Source organism: Eriocheir sinensis, chromosome 62, assembly GCF_024679095.1.
Source record: "Eriocheir sinensis breed Jianghai 21 chromosome 62, ASM2467909v1, whole genome shotgun sequence".
NCBI classification, from domain to species: domain Eukaryota; kingdom Metazoa; phylum Arthropoda; class Malacostraca; order Decapoda; family Varunidae; genus Eriocheir; species Eriocheir sinensis.
The window spans coordinates 7,516,484-7,532,355 of NC_066570.1; the positions used below are offsets into that span (position 1 = coordinate 7,516,484).

At 44.4% G+C, this 15,872-nt stretch overlaps 1 protein-coding gene across 7 annotated transcripts in view; it reads left to right on the plus strand.

The window, feature by feature from the left end:
* The window catches only part of LOC126986716 (diacylglycerol kinase theta-like), a 130,266-nt gene that overhangs the window by 42,525 nt on the left and 71,869 nt on the right, over window positions 1-15,872 (plus strand). The window lies entirely within an intron of this gene.

Sequence of the window (15,872 nt, forward strand, 5' to 3'; positions counted from 1 at the left end):
ATCGCAACCAACTTCATCACCATTCCTATCATCATCCCCTTCACAACCACCACCAACTCCATATCTATCACTATCATCACCACCACCATCACCATCATCCGCCTTCAACACCAGTTCCATCCACCCATCACCTTTTGTCTGCATCTCCTCTATGGCATCCGACGTCACCACCAGCATCACCACCACCCTCACCACCACCATCACCACCATTTTTGCTGCATCAACCTCCATTTCCATATTTTTCCTCTGCTGCCATCATCACCACCACCACCACCAACACCACCACCACCTTTGATACCTGCATCTCTTGTCATCACCACCACCACCATCCCCTCCACCACCATTTTTTTCTTCTGGCGTTTTCTCTCATCACCATTGCTGTTTCTGCTTTCATCATCATCACCACAAATATCACTACCATCACCATCACCACCACCACCACCATTAACTCCTTCCCTATCAAGTATTAGCCTGTTTTCTTGTCTTTTTGTTTTGAATCCTTCCTTCCTTCCTTCCTTCCTTCATCTTTCTTCTCTTCTTATTTCGTCAGTCCCTTCCTTTACGCATTTTTTCCTTCCTCTCTTCCTTCCTTCCTTCCTTCCTTCCTTCTTTCTTTGTACTCGTTATCTCATGTATTCATATAGACGTCTCAAGTGTGTGTGTGTGTGTGTGTGTGTGTGTGTGTGTGTGTTTAATAAGGTTGAGAATAACAAGAAAAAGAGGAGGAAATGTAAATGAAATAACGAAGGAGAAGGAAAAAGAGATACTAGAAGAGAGAGAGAGAGAGAGAGAGAGAGAGAGAGAGAGAGAGAGAGAGAGAGAGAGAGAGAGAGAGAGAGAACAGGCTTGGTGGGAGGCTTAGGGTAGGAGGGAAGGCGTAGAGGAAATTGGGAAGGAGAGAAGAGGAAGGGAGGGAAGGAGGGAGGGAGAGAGGGCGGGGCGGAGAGAGGGGGTACTGAGAAAATGGGAGAGAGGGAGAGAGAGGCAGGAAAGGAGGAAGGTAAAAGGAAGGAAGAGGAAGGGAGGAGACTGGGTAGGAGGAGGAGGAGGAGGAGGAAGGGAAGAGGAAAGTGAGCGGTATAAAGGAAGGAAAGAGAGAGAGAGAGAGAGAGAGAGAGAGAGAGAGAGAGAGAGAGAGAGAGAGAGAGAGAGAGAAATAAACACGGTAGCAAATAAGAAAGCAAGCATAGACTAAAATAAAGAGACGAAGGCAAAAAAAAAAGAAACATTGAATTGCAGGCGTGTGTGTGTGTGTGTGTGTGTGTGTGTGTGTGTGTGCGTGTGTGTGCGTGTGTGGGGGCAGCAACCACCCTCATCAAGCCAAATATTTACCTGTGAATGGACGGAGAGAGAGAGTGCGGCGTCCTCAGCCTGCCCATCACCGCCAGGCCTTAAATAAACCACGGGAGAGAGAGAGAGAGAGAGAGAGAGAGAGAGAGAGAGAGAGAGGGGAGGGAGGAGCCTTACATAGGTGTCAAAGGAATAAGAGAAAGATGGAAATATAAAAGGAGATAATGAAAGAGGTAGCAAAGAGAGAGAGAGAGAGAGAGAGAGAGAGAGAGAGAGAGAGAGAGAGAGAGACTAATCAGGTTCAGACAAACGAACAGACAGACAGACATGGAAAGAAAAACAAACTAACAGACTGACAGACAAACAGGCAGACAAACAAAGGAAAAGAAGAAGTTAAGACAGACAGACAGACAGACAGACAGACAGACAGACAGTAGTAAGAGTGATGACAGTTGGATGGAAAGACCGACATAAAGTTAAGTATAAATTCATTTCTGTCTCCGTTTACTGTTCCTCCTCCTCCTCCTCCTCCTCCTCCTCTTTGCCCTATCAATGCCCTGTCTCATATATGTCTGCAGCAATACCCATTTCTTCATTTTGGCAAAGGGAACGGAGGAAGAGGAAGAGGAGGAGGAGGAGGAGGAGGAGGAGGAGGAGGAGGAGGAGGAGGAGGGAATGGGTGAAAGAAAACTAGTAAGAAGGTAAAGAGAGAGAGAGAGAGAGAGAGAGAGAGAGAGAGAGAGAGAGAGAGAGGGGTAGCGTGTTGTTGATAAGTAAACCATTCAGGATGATAACTGGTTGATAAGATGATAACAGCGTCACTCACACCTCCTCCTCCTCCTCCTTCTCCCCTTTTTTCTTTTCCGGTTACATGTCTTTCCATTTTTCCTTTATTTTCTGTTTTCTTGTTCTTGTTCTTCCTTTTTGTCTTCCTTTTCCTCTTTTGTTTTCTTCTTTTTTCTTTTCCTTTTTTTTCTTTTTTTTCTTCTTTTTCTTTCTTTTTTTCTTTCTCTTTCTCCTCCTTTTCTTCCTCTTTCTGCTCTTCTTCTTCTTCTTCTTCTTCTTCTTCTTCTTCTTCTTCTTCTTCTTCTTCTTCTTCTTCTTCTTCCTCTTTCTCTTCCTCTTTCCCTTTCTCTTCATCTTCCTCTTTTCCTCTCTTCTTCTTCTTCTTTTTCATCATCATTCTTTCGTTGCTGTTGTTATTATCATATACATAGGCCTATCAATATTATTCTCGTACTATTATTATCATTATCAAAGTTTCGTTAACATGACGCAAGAGTCCTGTTATCCTGTATGTAGTGTGAGTCGTAGAATTACTGTAAAAGCAACATATGTGGGTTTATGGTTCACTGTCTAGTTCATCTTATCACCTTGAAGTCTACGGAGGTTACACACTTAATGTCATCTAAGGTCTTACTGTTTTCCAAGCCTTCCCTTATCACGAGCAAGGCCGAGGGATTTAGATCGGTGTTCTCAGACGCTTCCACCTCTTTCGTCAACTATTTTCAAAGGCCGAAACTGAGATAAATCGGATTTCAATGAGTGTTTGTTCACGTTCATTATACAGCAGAAGGGGTCAAACTACCACCAGAGTCATAAAAGTACCTCTGCAAATGCCCGAAACTCCTGTGATACCCTTGTTGAATGTGTGTGCTTTGGAGCCGAAATGTTTAAGAATATGGTCCTTTGGTATACAGGTCGTCATTGTCAAACACTTCCATCTCTAATATCAACTATTTCCAAAGGCCGAAGAGGAGATCAGTGAGGCTCTAATGAGTGTTTCTTTAGGTTCACGGTACAGAAGAAGTGTCACACTACCACCAGGGCCATAAAACTACTCCTGGAAATGCCCAAAACTCCTACGAAAAGCCTTGTCAAATAGTGAACTTGGGCGAGGAAATGTTTAGTAATACGGTCCTTAATGTCATCTCAAGTGCCAGTGTTTTCCAAGCCCTCCCTTATTACGAGCAAGGCCGAGGGATTTAGATATACAGGTCGGCACTGTCAGACGTTCCCACCCCTCACATCACCCATTTCCAAAGGCCGAAGAGGAGATGAGTGAGGTTCTAATGAGTGTTTATTGAGTTCATGGTACAGAAGAAGGGCCGAACTATCACCAGGGCCATAAAACTACTCCTGGAAATGCCCAAAACTCCTACGAAAAGCCTTGTCAAATAGTGAACTTGGGCGAGGAAATGTTTAGTAATACGGCCCGTAATGTATTCTCAAGTGCCACTACTGTCCAAGCCTTCCCTTATCACGAGCAAGGCCGAGGGATTTAGATATACAGGTCGGCATTGTCAGACGTTCCCACCCCTCACATCACCCATTTCCAAAGGCCGAAGAGGAGATGAGTGAGGTTCTAATGAGTGTTTATTGAGTTCATGGTACAGAAGAAGGGACAAACTACCAGAAGAGTCATAAAACTACCCCTGGAAATGCCGAAAACTCCACCTCTTTTGATTCTTTTTTTTAGGAGCAGCGAGTAGCGGGCTTTTTTTTTATTATTGTTTCCTCTTTTTGTGTGCCCTTGAGCTGTCTTCTTTGCTGTAAAAAAAAAAAAAAAATACTTGGGCGCCGAAATACTTCAGAAAATATCCTACAGTCCCTTCGACCTTCGCTAAAAGATCTTGATTATCACCAAATAAAAAAGGACAACAACTTCTAAACAATACTCCACAGACATTGAAAAAAAAATAGCTTACAATCCCTTCGACCTTCGTTAAAAGATCTTGATTATTACCAACTAAAAAAGGACAACAACTTCTAAACAATACTCCACATACATTGAAAAAAAAAATAGCTTACAATCCCTTCGACCTTCGTTAAAAGATCTTGATTATCACCAAATAAAAAGGACAAATCTTGATTATCACAAAATAAAAAAGGACAACATCTTCTAAACACTACTCCACATACATTAAAAAAAAAAATACCAACTAAAAAAGGACAACAACTTCTAAACAATACTCCACATACATTAAAAAAAAAAAATAGCTTACAATCCCTTCGACCTTCGTTAAAAGATCTTGATTATTACCAACTAAAAAAGGACAATTTCTAAACAATACTCCACATACGTTAAATACCACATCCTTCACTCTCAATTGACCCCCCTTTCGGCCACCTCTTCGGATTCTTTACAGGAACAGCAAGTAGATGGCTTTTTTTTATTATTGTTTCCTTTTTTGTGCCCTTGTGCTGTCTCCTTTGCTGTAAAAATAAATAAATAAATTGCTATCTTCCTTTCTTATAATCACCATACTATCAATAAAAGTGTAAAGTAACGTGTTAAGTGCAGCTACGTATTAACCCTTCAAAGTGGTGCATATTAAGCTTGTAGGTGACGGGGCCTGACATGCTGATATTTTTTGAGTTGATCTTGAGGGGATGACCAAGGGAGGGAGAGCTTGTACTGTGGGCCTTCGAAGTTTTTGTTTTCATGTGGTAGTCAGGTCAAGGGAATGGTCAAGGAAAGGAGAGCTTGTACTGTGGGCCTTCGAAGTTTTTTTTTTCATGTGGTAGTCAGGTCAAGGGAATGGTCAAGGAAGGGAGAGCTTGTACTGTGGGCCTTCGAAGTTTTTGTTTTCATGTGGTAGTCAGGTCAAGGGAATGGTCAAGGAAGGGAGAGCTTGTACTGTGGGCCTTCGAAGTTTTTGTTTTCATGTGGTAGTCAGGTCAAGGGAATGGTCAAGGAAGGGAGAACTTGTACTGTGGGCCTTCGAAGTTTTTGTTTTCATGTGGTAGTCGGGTCAAAGGAATGGTCAAGGAAGGGAGAGCTTATACCATGGGCGTTAGAGTCATGTATTAGGTCTCAAGGGAACGGCCAAGGAAGGGAGAGCTTATACCATGGGCGTTAGAATCATGTCATGTGTAAGGTCTCAAGGGAACAGACAAGGAAGAAAGAGCTTATACCATGGGCGTTAGAGTCATGCGTTAGGTCTCAAAGGAACGGCCAAGGAAGGGAGAACTTATACCATGGGCGTTAGAGTTATGTCATGTGTAAGGTCTCAAGGGAACAGATAAGGAAGAAAGAGCTTATACCATGGGCGTTAGAATCATGTCATGCATCGGTCAGTACATCTTTAGTTATTGGGTTCGTGATAACTTTGATTCTATTTGTATACTGTAAAGATAAGTGTGTTTTTTCATTCTTCTTCCTCAAACAGGTGTGCTCCCGTGTAGGTTAGTAGCATACCACACATAGCTGAGTGGAGAGACCTTTCATTCTCTCTCTGTTTACATTATGAGTTTATTTTTTATTTTTTTACAACAAAGGAGACAGCTCAAGGGCACAAAAAAAGGAAACAATAATAAAATATAAGCCCGCTACTCGCTGCTGATAAATACTTCATTCATAATCAGTTTTTACGTAGATTCTCTGAGTTATTTCTTCCCTTCTAATGAATCTTCTTGTTCTATAATTTTCATATATTTTCTACATATTCGTTTTCTTCTCTCTTTGATTTCTTCTCTTTCCCTATGTACGCGTATGTGTACTGCGATGCTTAGATTAACACTTTTTGGGTCGTAATAAAAGACATTTCGCCTCCCAAGAACACACAATTGCCAAGGCTTTCGTAGAAGTTGTGGGCATTTCCAGTAGTAGTTTTATGACCCTGGTGGTAGTTTGATCCTTCCTCTGTACCCTGAACCTGAAGAAACACTCATTAGAACCCGATTGACCTTCTCTTTGATCTTTAGAAATAGTTGATGTGAGAATTGAAAGTGTCATAATACCAACCTTTATTTTTTTATGTTTTCTGTTCCTCTTAGTTCCCCTTCCCCCGATGAGAGACATGTCGTGGTGTATGAAATAGTGTATGAAATAGTGTATGAAATAGTGTATGAAGTAGTGTATGAAGTAGTGTATGAAGTAGTGTATGAAAAAGTATGAAACAGTATGAAATGGTGTATGAAATAGTGTACGAAATAGTGTATGAAATAGCGTATGAAATAGTGTATGAAATAGTGTATGAAATAGTGTACGAAATAGTGTATGAAATAGTGTATGAAATAGTGTTCGAAATAGTGTACGAAATAGTGTATGAAATAGTGTACGAAATAGTGTATGAAATAGTGTATGAAATAGTGTATGAAACAGTATGAAATAGTGTATGAAGTAGTGTATGAAATAGTGTTCGAAATAGTGTATGAAATAGTGTATGAAATAGTGTATGAAATAGTGTACGAAATAGTGTATGAAATAGTGTATGAAGTAGTGTATGAAATAGTGTTCGAAATAGTGTATGAAATAGTGTATGAAATAGTGTATGAAATAGTGTACGAAATAGTGTATGAAATAGTGTATGAAATAGTGTATGAAATAATGTATGAAATAGTGTACGAAATAGTGTATGAAATAATGTATGAAATAGTGTATGAAGTAGTGTATGAAAAAGTATGAAACAGTATGAAATGGTGTATGAAATAGTGTATGAAACAGTATGAAATAGTGTATGAAATAGTGTATGAAACAGTATGAAATAGTGTACAAAATAGTGTATGAAATAGTGTATGAAATAGGTAGTCGTGTATGTGTATTGAGATGCGTAGATTAACACTTTTTTTTAATGTTTTCTGTTCCTCTTAGTTCCCCTGTCCCCAGTGAAAGACATGTAGTTTATGAAATGAATCCTCGAGCAAGATCAAATGTATTCTCCTTCGTATCTACTTCTATATTCGTTTAGCATTTTCATCAATTCCCCATTTTCTTTTGCTGTATCACCCCAAACTGTTTTTTCTACGTTTTAATAAATGGCTAATATTTATCTCCTACTTAAAAAATCACTATTCTCATTTTTTCGTTCATATTTTCTTCCATTCAGAGCGGTAGATGACTGTATTTCTTTCTTTTACTTTGAGAAATCACTATTATTTTTTTCTTTCTTGTATTTGTTTAAGATCATATATAGAGATCTTCTGCATCATCTACAGTCTCGTCATCACCGTAACATCACGTCTCCTTGTCATCTCTTCTTCCCTCAGTCTCTTCATAACATAACACAAATTTTCCTGTTATCTCTGCCTAGCCTCTCTCTCTCTCTCTCTCTCTCTCTCTCTCTCTCTCTCTCTCTCTCTCTCTCTCTCTCTCTCTCTCTCTCTCTCTCTCTCTCTCTCTCTCTCTCTCTCTCTCTATTCTCTTTCTCTATTCTCGTATTCTCTCTACTCACCTATTCTCTATTCTGTTCTCTCTTCATTCTCCTATTTTCTATTCTCCTCTTCTCTCTCTACTCCCTTTATTATCTCCACGTCATCGCACAGGGCAGTAGATAGTGTTTATTTTTACCTCACTCATTCACTATGCTGTCTAATCGAGTGGCGAATGTCCTAATTAAGTAAAAATAGACAGGTGACCGGTGAGTGACACGTATATGAGAGAGAGAGAGAGAGAGAGAGAGAGAGAGAGAGAGAAAGCATATCATAATGGAACGCAAAGCAAGGGTACCAGAAAGATAGATTAAGGGGGAGGGGGTGCAAGGGGAGACAGAAAGGGGAGGGGGTAAGGGTAGGGGGGCAGCACAAAGGTGAGGGGTGTGGGGAAACTGAGATTAGCAGGGGGATTGGGGGGAAGGGGGAGAGGGGAGGGGTGTTTAAGGGGAGGGAGGGTGACACAACGCCAAGCTTGATGATAAGGAGACTGGGCGTGAAGGCGTGTGTGTGTGTGTGTGTGTGTGTGTGTGTGTGTGTGTGTCGATACTTAACGCCTCGTGGAAACAGAAGCATGAAGGGTTCGAGATAGTGCGTGTGTGTGTGTGTGTGTGTGTGTGTGTGTGTGTGTGTGTGTGTGTGTGTGTGTGTGTGTGTCAGCCCTTGGAAACAGCAGCGTGAGGGGCCGCGGGGCAACGAAGGAACTCATGCGGAGAACAAGGCGGGGCAGTGACCTTTGCTGACGGCCGATTGTTGACGTAATGACAGACTACTCGCGTCACACCGTCCGCCGCTCGCTGCCGTCACCTGGGTGCGCTTACCTGAGGGCCTGGTGGGGGCTGGAAGGGCTGGGGTGGCACAGGAGAATGGGACTGGGCGGGAGGAGAGCTGGGTGGCAAGGGGAAAAGGACGGACGGGATGCAGTAAGAAGGTAGTAAGCGGGGTTATGAGAGAGACGGGAGGGGAGGTGTAGGGAGTGCTGGAAAGACTGAGATTAAGAGTACGGTAGGAGTGGGGATGAGGTAGAGGATTCAGTAAGGTATACGGAGATGATTTATGAGAGTGACGAAGGAAGGAAATGTAAGTAGTACTGGAGGGGCTACGGGGCTAAGAGTACCCTGAGGTGATGCTGGGGGTGAAATGTAGGAAGCAATAGATAAGGGAAAGGGGCGAGATGGGTTTAAGTACTGACTGGAGGGGACACTTTTGGTGCTGCTGGAGGGGTTATGGGCGTGGTGGTGAGTCTGTGGCAACATGGGGAGAGGCGTGGAGCAAGGGATGGGATGCTGTACTTGGGAGGTGATGAGGTTCGGGGGGTAGAGGGGAGGACAGGGAGACAGGGAGGGGGGCAGAGGGGGTAGGTTGTGAAGAAATAAAGTGTTCTACCACGTATCGGTAACTTCCCTCTCCCCTCTCTCCCCCTCTTCTCCCTTTTCCTCTCCAGTAAATTTTCTCGTCCATCATTTCTGGCATAGTTTCCAGCGGTTTCTTTCCCTAGTGAGGAGAAGTGATGTGTAAACGTAGGAGTACACACACACACACACACACACACACACACACACACACACACACACACACACGTAAGCACGCACACACTGAAACGTGAGTACCAAACACCGTAGACTTTATATTGACACAAGTTGGTTGAAATTTAAAGTTGCTTAGTTTTGGAGATTTAACTTGCATTTTTTTCATTTACAATCACTACAGCTACTACTACTACTACTACTACTACTACTACTACTACTACTACTACTACTACTACTACTACTACTTCAGGAAATAAGCTTCATTGTAAATACTTATGTCTATTTGGATTATTACGTAAACTTTTCTCGTGGTTATGTTACATGAGAGAGAGAGAGAGAGAGAGAGAGAGAGAGAGAGAGAGAGAGAGAGAGAGAGAGAGAGAGAGTCACCATTCCTCGCGTACCATCCCCCACCCTCCACTACTTCCCCCAACCTCTCTGTCTCTACCCCCACCTCGTACCCTCTTCCCTTCCACCCTTTCACCACTCCCATACCTCCTTGCTCTATCCTTTTCCTTGCTCTATCCTACCCGCTCCACTTCCATATCCTCCACCCTGCCACATCCAACTCCCTGTATCCTTTTCATCCTCTCTCCCTTCCCATGTCTATCTTAAACCCCTAATCCTAGCATGCCCATTACACTCCCTTTTTTATCCTCCCTTCCACCCTGTCATCTCCATTTCCTATTCTCGTTTCCACATTTTCAGTGCTTAGTTCTGCACCCTTCCAATTCCTCTTCTTTCCTTCCTTCTTTCTTCTAATTTCCTTTCTCTAGTCTCCTATTTCTCCATCTCCTCTTCCTGTTTCCCTCTCAATATCTTTTCCTTTCTTTCCCTTCCTGTCTCCTCTTCCTCATTCGTTCTGTTCCTCTTCTTTTTCCCTTTTCCATAACACGCTTCAACCGGCCATTTCTTTCTTCTAATTTCCTTTCTCTAGTCTCCTACTTTCCCATCTCCTCTTCCTATCTCTTCCTTTCTTTCCCTCTCTGCCTCCTCTTCCTCATTCGTTCTGTTCCTCTTCTTTTCCCCTTTTCCTTAACATTTCCATCAGCCATTTCTTTCTTATAATTTCCTTTCTCTAGTCTCCTACTTTCCCATCTCCTCTTCCTGTTTCCCGCTCTCTATCTCTTCCTTTCTTTCCCTCTCTGGCTCCTCTTCCTCATTCGTTCATTCCTCTTCTTTTCCCCCTTTTCCTTCCTTTCTCTACGGCCTTCTCCTCTCTTGCACCCATGTCTCCCTGGTTTTCTCTCCCCATCCCTTCCTTTCCCTCCCTGCCATATTTTCATTTCTCGTTCTATTCCTCTTCTTTTCCTCCCTTTCTCTTCCCCTTTTTCTCTACGCCCATCTCTCTCAGCTATCCACTCCCCATCCATTCCTTTCCCTCCCTGCCATATTTTCATTTCTCGTTCTATTCCTCTTCTTTTCCTCCCTTTCTCTTTCCCCTTTTTCTCTACGCCCATCTCTCTCTGCTGTCCACTCCCCATCCCTTCCTTTCTCCCTCCCTCCCTCCCTTCCCTTCGTGACTAATCCCCTCACCCTCCCATACCCCTTTCTCTGTCATCCCCTCTAGCCCCTAACCTAAGTCCTCCCTGTTTCTCCCTCACGCATTTCATTCTTCTTTTCGTATTTCCCTCGCCTACAGTTTTATTCCAGTTCCATTTCCTAACCCCCACAACCTTGCCTGACCTACCCTGACCTGTCCCATGCTACCAGTCATAGCCTTCTCTTCTCTTCCATAACAACATTCATGACCACGTTTTCTCCTCCCCCTCCACTTTTTTTCCTCTTCCCCAACTTAACTTTCCCTTACCTCCCCCTCTTCGTCTTTCTCTTCCTCCTCTTCCTCTTCGTTCTCTCTATTGCCTCCCTCACCCACCACTTCGATTCTTCCTTAGTCTCCCCATAACCTCCTTAACCTCCTCCTCTTCATCGTCTTCCTCTTCCTCCTCTTCCTCTTCCTTCTCTTCCTCATGTTGTCCCTCACCACCCATGCCTCTCTCACCCACCACTTCGATTCTCCCCAAGTCTCCCCTCCGATACTGCCTTGCCCCATCCTTTATATTCTCCCCCTCTCCGTCTCCTTTCTCTTCCCTCTCCCTCCTCCCCTTTTTTTTCTCCCCTACTTTACCTCCTCCTCCTCCTTTACCTCTCCCCTTAAATCCCATATCCGTTCCTCCCCTTCATCTCTTAACCTTTCATGCTCTGATTTCCTCCCTGCTCAACGCCCCTTCCTCCCGCCCTTGTTTTGCATTACCGCCCTTCTTCCAGCCTTCTACTCAGCCTTGTTCCTTCCTTTTTCCTTCCTTCCTTCCTTCCTTTTTCCTTCCTTCCTTCCTTTTTCCTTCCTTATTTTCCTTGTTTCTTCCTTTTGCTAACCCACACGTGTTCCCATTTTCTCTTCCCTCCTCCCGCTTCCCTTCACTCCCATGCCCCACTCTGATACCTCCAACCCTCTCTGCTCTGTCCTTTCCCTCCGCTTTCCTTTCCATTCCCTTTCCTTCCATTGCCTTGCCTGTACCGCCTCCATACTTTCTTTTCTTTCCCCTTTCTTTCTTTCCCTTCCCATCCCTTCCCTTTCTTCCCTTATCTTCCTTTCCCTTCCTTTCCAATCCCTTCCTTTCCCTTCCCTTTCCTCTCCTTTTCTTTCCTTTCCTTCCCTTCCCTTTCCTTTCCAATCCCTTCCCTTCCCTTCCCTTTCCTCTCCTTTTCTTTCCTTCCCTCCCCTTCCCTTCCCTTCCCATCCCTTCCCTTTCTTCCCTTATCTTCCTTTCCCTTCCTTTCCAATCCCTTCCTTTCCCTTCCCTTTCCTCTCCTTTTCTTTCCTTTCCTTCCCTTCCCTTCCCTTCCCTTTCCTTTCCAATCCCTTCCCTTCCCTTTCCTTTCCTTTTCTTTCCTTTCCTTCCCTTCCCTTTCCAATCCCTTCCCTTCCCTTCCAATCCTTCCTTCCTTCCTTTCCTCTTCTTTTCTTCCTTCCCTTCCCTTCCCTTCCCTTTCCTTCCCTTTCCTTCCCTTCCCTTCCCTTCTCTCCCTTCCCTTCCCTTCCCTTCCAATTCTTTTTTCCCTCTCTATCGGACTTCATATTCATTCCTTTTCCCCTTCCTGTCATCCCCTTCCATCACTTTCCTACGCTCTCCTTTCTCTTTGTCTTGCCCATTCTCCCCCCTTTCCCCTTCTTTTCTCTCTTCCATTCCTCTTACTTCCTACATCCATTCCATAGCACCCCTCCCCTCCCCATTTCCCCTTACCTTCTTGCCAACGAGTAATTTTGGACATTATTTTCAACCATATTTGTGTCTGTCGCCTAGGAAGTGCTGAAGTGTGGGTCTGTCTGTCTGTCTGTCTGTATTGGTTTGTCTGTGTGTCTGTCTGTGGGTCTGTCTGTGGGTCTGTCTGTCTCTGTCTGTCTGTCTGTCTGTCTGTCTCTCTCTCTCTCTCTCTCTCTCTCTCTCTCTCTCTCTCTCTCTCTCTCTCTCTCTCTCTCTCTCTCTCTCTCTCTCTCTCTCCTCTCTCTCTCTCTCTCTCTTCCTCCTCCTCCTCCTCCTCCTCCTCTTCTTCCATCTCCTCCTCCTCCTCTTCCACCTCCTCCTCCTCCTCCTCCTCCTCCTCCTCCTCCTCCTGTCATACATTTAATAAGGCAATATACTTTTTTTTCTATTACGATCCGATTGTAAAGCTGTGTCGAGAGAGAGAGAGAGAGAGAGAGAGAGAGAGAGAGAGAGAGAGAGAGAGAGAGAGAGAGAGAGAGAGAGCATCATCGCCTCTATATATACAATTTGCTGTGCATCCATTAACACCAACACCACCACCACCACCATCATCACAACCACCACCACCACCATCATCATCACAACCACCACCACATTCACCATCACGTACCACCACCACCATCACCACCACCACCACATTCACCGCCACAATCATCACTATCAATAACTAGCAATCAGAGGTATGATTTTCCTTGTATAGAGGAGGAGGAGGAGGAGGAGGAGGAGGAAGAGGAGGAGGAGGAGAAAGAGGAAGGGGAAATGGAGGAGTAAGAAGAGGAGGAGGAGGAGTTGAGGAAACGTAAAATGAGAAATAGGAAAAAAGAAGGAGGAGGAGGAGGAGGAGGAGGAGGAGGAGATAAATTAATGATGGAATACAAGTAGAAAGAGAAAGAGAAAGAGAAAAGCGAGATAAAAGGAGTTGAAGGATGATAAAGAAGAGGACCAGGTGGAAGGAAGGGCAGGAGGAGGAGGAGGAGGAGGAGGAGGAGGAGGGGGAGGGGGTTGTGGCCACGCGTTGACAGCAAAGTAATTTAGTTCTTGTTGGAGATGCGATAGTATGGCTGGCTGGCTGCAAGTGGCTGTGGCTGACTGGCTGACTGGCTGACTGGGTATTCCTTCTGACTGACTGTTTGGCTGGACTGTTTGGTATCCTGGCTTGTACAGAAGAACGGTTAATTGTATTGCTGACTGGCTGACTGACGGTATGGCTAGATGACCGGCTGACTGACTGGCTGACTGACTAACAGGCTGAGTGGGTATACCTTCTGACTGACTGTTTGGTATATTGGCTTGTACAGAAGAACGGTTAGTTGTATTGCTGAGTGACTGACTGACTGGATGACTGGCTGACTGGCTGACTGACGGTATGGCTGAGTGACTGAGTGGCTGACTGACGGTATGGCTGAATGACTGAGTGGCTGACTGACGGTATGGCTGAGTGACTGAGTGGCTGACTGACGGTATGGCTAAGTGACTGACTGGCTGACTGACGGTATGGCTGAGTGACTGAATGGCTGACTGACGGTATGGCTGAATGACTGAGTGACTGACTGACGGTATGGCTGAATGACTGAGTGGCTGAGTGACGGTATGGCTGAGTGACTGACTGGCTGACTGACGATATGGCTGAGTGACTGAGTGGCTGACTGATTGGCTGATTGACGTTGTGGCTGAGTGGCTGGGTGACTGATGGTGTGGCTGACTGGTACTTGACTGACTGGCTAACTGGTTCCTGACTGGCTGGCTGAGGGGCTGGCTGGGGGCTGGTGTTGAAGGCCCCTACAAGTCGTCCCCACCATCTCGCCGCCGCCGCCTCCGTGGTGGCGCACCAAGCATTTCATTATCTGACTGTAATTAATTTCGGCAAGGAAGATGGTGAAGTAGCTGTCAATCGCTCACACCGAACACGGCTAATGATCCACGCCTTCACGCCTCCCTCCCGCCCTTCCCTTCCTTTCCCTTCCCTTCCCTTCCTTTCCCTTTCCTTGGCTTCCCTTGGTTTCCCTTCCTTTGCCTTCCTTTTCCTTCCCCTTCCTTCCCCTTGCTTGCCTTGCTCTCCCTTGCCTTCCCTTCCCTTCCCTTTCCTTTCCTTTCATTTCATTTCATTTCCTTGCCTTTCCATACCTTCCTTTCCTTCCCTTCCCTTTCCTTCCTTGCCTTGCCTTCCTTCCTTTCCCTTCCTTCCTTTCCCTTTCCTTCCCTTCCTTCCTTTCCTTCCTTTCCTTCCTTTTCCTTCCCTTCCTTCCCTTGCCTTCCCTTCCCTTCCCTTTCCTTTCCTTTCATTTCATTTCATTTCCTTGCCTTTTCTTTCCTCTCCTTTCCTTTCCTTTTCTTTCCTTTCCTCCCCTTTCCTTCCCTTCCTTTCCCTTGCCTTGCCTTGCCTTGCCTTCCCTTCCCTTCCCTTCCTTTCCCTTCGTTTGCCTTGCCTTGCCTTGCCTTCCCTTGCCTTCCCTTCCTTTGCCTTCCCTTTCCTTCCCTTCCCTTCCCTTCCCTTCCCTTCCCTTCCCTTGCCTTCCCTTGCATTCCCTTCATTTGCCTTCCCTTCTCTTCCCTTCCCTTCCCTTCCTTTCCCTTGCCTTCCCTTCCCTTGCATTCCCTTGCATTCCCTTCCCATCCCTTCCTTTCCCTTCGCCTCCTCATTCCTCCTATCCCTTTCCTTCCCTCCCTTTCCCTTTCCTTCCCTTCCCTTCTCTTCCCTGTTACTAATTCTCCTGCTGGTACTCTATTAATGATAACAACAACAACAACAACAACAACTTTAACGCCATTATATTTCTAGGGATATCGCTCACCTGATTACGTTTACTTTCCATGTATTTACAACTTTCATTTTTGTTTTTATGATCGATGTCTTCGCCGTTTTTGGTTGCGTTCTCGGTCAAAAATTTGTGTTCTTCCCTCGGCCACGACTCACACGGGGAAATGTTCGAGGAGGAGGAGGAGGAGGAAGAAGAAGAAGAATATGAACGAAATGAGAAAAAATTACTAAAGAAAGAAAGACAAAAGAAAAAGAAACATAGAACGAGAGAAAGAAAAAAAGAAGGAAAAAATAGTGAAAGAAAGAAAGAAAAAGAAAAAATAAGAGATAGAAAAGGAAGGAAAAAAGAAAGAAGGAAAGAACGAAGAAAATGGGAAAGAAAGAATGAATGGAGGAAAGAAAGAGAGAAAGAAGAAAAAAGAAAAAAAGAAGGAAAAAGAAAGAATGAAAGAAAGGAAGAAAATAATGAAAAAAAGAAAAATGAAGGAAGAAATCAAAGAGAACCACGATGTTAAAATGTGACCATGAGCAGAGATGAACCGGCGGAACATGAATGAATAAAGAAGAACTAAAACCAAAAAGAACCAGGACTGAAGACGCACAAGTACCAGAAAAAAAGAACCAGCAAAACACAAGTGAATCAAATGGGATGAAACTTAGGAGAGAACCGAAACTGGGAATGACACACTGAAACAAACACTGAAACAAGAGGAACAAAACTTTAGAGAACCAAGACTGAAGCATGTTGATACGCACAGAATTGAAACTGTGAACCATAAGTAATGAAAACTATAAGAGAACCACGATTGGAAGAGGAAAGAGTGAACCAAGAGGAAGCTGTGAAGTCGGAAAGGATGTAGATTAAAGAGGAAAAAA